Below are 3,715 nucleotides of genomic sequence, written 5' to 3' on the forward strand. Positions count from 1 at the left end.
TGCATGTTCCTGAGACGTGGTTGGGGGGGGGGGAATTGCTTCCCTCCCTTTCCCCTCTTCCACTGCCTCCTTCAAGTCCGAGTCATTGGGATGCGGGTTACTCAAGCCCGGGGAAATCTCCTTGATTACGTTGCGGGGTGGGGAGGAGAAGGCTGTGGGAAAGTGGTGCGCTTTGAACGTGAGGTGGGATCCAATTGAGCATCGTCAGGAGGTGGATGTTTTTCCTGTGGAGGGAGAGAAGGCCGGGTTCCCCACCCCAATGCCTTCTGGTTAGGCCTTGGGCGACAGCCAGTTTGGTGTAGTGGTTAAGTGTGCGGACTCTTATCTGGGAGAACCGGGTTTGATTTCCCCCACTCCTCCACTTGCACCTGCTAGCATGGCCTTGGGTCAGCCATAGCTCTGGCAGAGGTGGTCCTTGAAAGGGCAGCTGCTGTCAGAGCTCTCTCAGTCCCACCTACCTCACAGGATGTCTGTTGTGGGGGGAGAGGTAAAGGAGATTGTGACCGCTCTGGGACTCTGCGATTCAGAGTATAGGGCAGGATATAAATCCAATATCATCTTCTTCTTCTTCTTCTTCTTCTTCTTCTTCTTCTTCTTCTTCTTCTTCTTCTTCTTCTTCTATTTCTTCTTCTTCTTCTTCTGGTCCAGACCTCTCACGACTGGAAGTAACTGAGTGCCGGACAGGATCTGAACTTGCCCACAAACACCTTGACCAGGGATGAAGGAGGCATGTCAGGTGATCAGTGCAGAAGCCAGGGAGTCAAGTGTAGAGTGGCCACCTTCCAGGTGACAATCAACAACCAACAAAAGCCATGACAAAATCACTAATAGATCCAGGATTCTAACTTTATAAATTTACTAATAATCCCATTAAAGATCCACACATCCAAAATTCATAGAAAATTCGTATGTAATTCATGTATAGTCATATCAAGACTTTTTTTTGGTCATGGTTTTTGTTGGTTGTTGGTTGCTCTGTATTCTGTGGATCGCTCTGTCTTTCTACCTTCCATGTGGCACCTAGAGGTCTCCCGCTATTACAACTGAAGAAGAAGAAGAGTTGGTTTTATACCCTGCTTTTCACTACCCAAAGGAATCTCAGAGCGGCTTCCAAACACCTTCCCTTCCTCTCTCCACAGCAGACACCCTGTGAGGCAGGTGGGGCTGAGAGAGCTCTGAGAAAACCAGGACTGACCCAAGGTCACCCAGCTGACTGCATGTGGAGGAAGAGTGTGGAATCAAACCCAGTTCTTCAGATTAGAGTCTCTTAAACACTACACCAAACTGGCTCTCCAACTGACCAAGGTAAGAAGAAAAATGGCAGCTTTGCAGGGTGGAGTCTATGGAATTATACGCTACTGAGGTCCATCCTCTCCCCAAGCCCCTCCTTCCTCAGGCTCCACCCCCTAATATCCAGGTATTTCCCTACCCAGAGGTGGTAACCTTATTCCAGTAGTAGAAGAAAAAGACTGCAAATTTATACCTCACCCTACTCCCTGAATCGGAGCGGCTTACAATCTCCTATATCTTCTCCCCTCACAACAGACGTCCTATGAGGTGGATGGGGCTGAGAGGGCTCTCACAGCAGCAGCTGCCCTTTCAAGGACAACCTCTGCCGGAGCTCTGGCTGACCCGAGGCCATCCTAGCAGATGCAAGTCGGGGAGTGGGGAATCAAACCCGGTTCTCCAAGATAAGAGTCCGCACACTTCACCACTACACCAAACTGGCTACTAATTGACCCTTCATACCCTTAGTAGGACTGAAACCAGAAGTAGGCTTGGAAAGGTCAGTTGGGGTGGGATTTCCCCCCACTGGTCAGCTGCAGGCAAGAGCCTACGAAAGTGGCAACCTTAGTTCCCACCGTGGTGTTTGTGGGTGGCTGCCAACACTTTTTATGTTTTTAGAAAGTGGGTGGAGTTGGGGGTGGGTTGCCCTAGCAAGGGACTAGGGTTGCCAATCTCCAGTTGGGCAAAAAAAAAAAAATCAAAGGTACATAACCCACCGTGGAAACCAGCTTCTATTATTACATTCTACAAAATTAACAAAGATAAACATACAACTTCCTCCGTCATAACTTACAAAACAACCTTAACTTTCTGTCCTTAAATGAAAAGGAAGCATTAGCACCAAGAGTCCTTTTCATCCTGTGGTAAAACTTTCCATCTCATTCCATGAAATCCTGGTGTAGTACTCCAGATGATTACTCTTTGTCAAAAGGTGCAGCCAATAATCCAAGGGACTGTGGGAGGGACTGTGGCTCAGTGGCAGAGCATCTGCTTGTTAAGCAGAAGGTCTCAGGTTCAATCCCTGGCATCTCCAAAAAAGGGTCCAGGCAAATAGGTGTGAAAAATCTCAGCTTGAGACCCTGGAGAGCCTCTGCCAGTCTGAGAAGACAATACTGACTTTGATGGACTGAGGGTCTGATTCACTATAAGGCAGCTTCATATGTTCTTCATATGTTCAAGTTTCCAAGGACAAGGTTGTACTAAACCCTTGTTTCGCGTGAGCTTCTTCAAGCTGCAGTGGAATGAGATGGAAAGTTTTACCACAGGATGAAAAGGACTCCTGGTGCTAATGCTTCCTTTTCATTTAAGGACTGAAAGTTAAGGTTGTTTTGTAATTTATGACGGAGGAAGTTGTATGTTTATCTTTGTTATCTTTGTTAATTTTATAGAATTTAATAATAGAAGCTGGTTTTCACGGTTGGTTATGTACCTTTGATTTTTTTTTGTCCTTTTGCTGTGTTACTCTCTATGTTGTACAATCTCCAGGGGGCAGGGGATCTCCCAATTTGAAGAAGAAGAAGATGAAGATATTGGATTTATATCCTGCCCTCCACTCCAAAGAGTCTCAGAGCGGCTCACAATCTCCTTTATCTCCCTCCCCCACAACAGACCCCCTGTGAGGTAGATGAAGATACTGGATTTATATCCCACCCTCCACTCCAAAGAGTCTCAGAGCGGCTCACAATCTCCTTTCCCTTCCTCCCCCACAACAGACACCCTGTGAGGTAGAAGAAGATATTGGATTTATATCCCGCCCTTCACTCCAAAGAGTCTCAGAGCGGCTCACAATCTCCTTTCCCTTCCTCCCCCACAACAGACACCCTGTGAGGTGGGTGGGGCTGGAGAGGGCTCTCACAGCAGCTGCCCTTCCAAGGACAACCTCTGCCAGAGCTATGGCTGACCCAAGGCCATGCTAGCAGGTGCAAGTGGAGGAGTGGGGAATCAAACCCGGTTCTCCCAGATAAGAGTCCACACACTTAACCACTACACCAAGCTGGCTCTCCTCCGTTCAGGGTCATCAGAAAGGAGAAGAGGAAAATATCTGCTGGGCACTCCATTATTCCCTATGGAGACTGATTCCCATAGGGTATAATGGAGAATTGATCCATGGGGATCTGGGACTCGGGGGTGGGACTGTTTTTTGAGGTAGAGGCACCAAATTTGCAGCATAGCATCCGATGCCTCTCCTCAAAATACCCTCCAAGTTTCAAAAAGATTGGACCAGGGGGTCCAATTCTATGAGTCCCAAAAGAAGGTGCCCCTATCCTTCATTATTTCTAATAGAGGGAAGACATTTAAAGGGTGTGCAGTTCCTTTAAATGTGATGGCCAGAACTCCCTTTGGAGTTCAATTATGCTTGTTACAACTTGTTCCTGGCTCCACCCCCAAAGTCTCCTGGCTCCACCCTCAAAGTCCCCAGATATTTCTT

General features: G+C 47.6%; 1 non-coding gene across 1 annotated transcript; it reads left to right on the forward strand.

The window, feature by feature from the left end:
• The first annotated feature begins 2,245 nt into the window (after positions 1 to 2,245).
• On the forward strand, positions 2,246 to 2,320 carry TRNAN-GUU (transfer RNA asparagine (anticodon GUU)). The gene has a single exon. It is a non-coding gene; the product is annotated as a tRNA-Asn (tRNA).
• The last annotated feature ends 1,395 nt before the right edge of the window (positions 2,321 to 3,715 follow it).

The sequence above is a fragment of the Heteronotia binoei genome, chromosome 20 (genome assembly GCF_032191835.1).
Source record: "Heteronotia binoei isolate CCM8104 ecotype False Entrance Well chromosome 20, APGP_CSIRO_Hbin_v1, whole genome shotgun sequence".
NCBI lineage: Eukaryota > Metazoa > Chordata > Lepidosauria > Squamata > Gekkonidae > Heteronotia > Heteronotia binoei.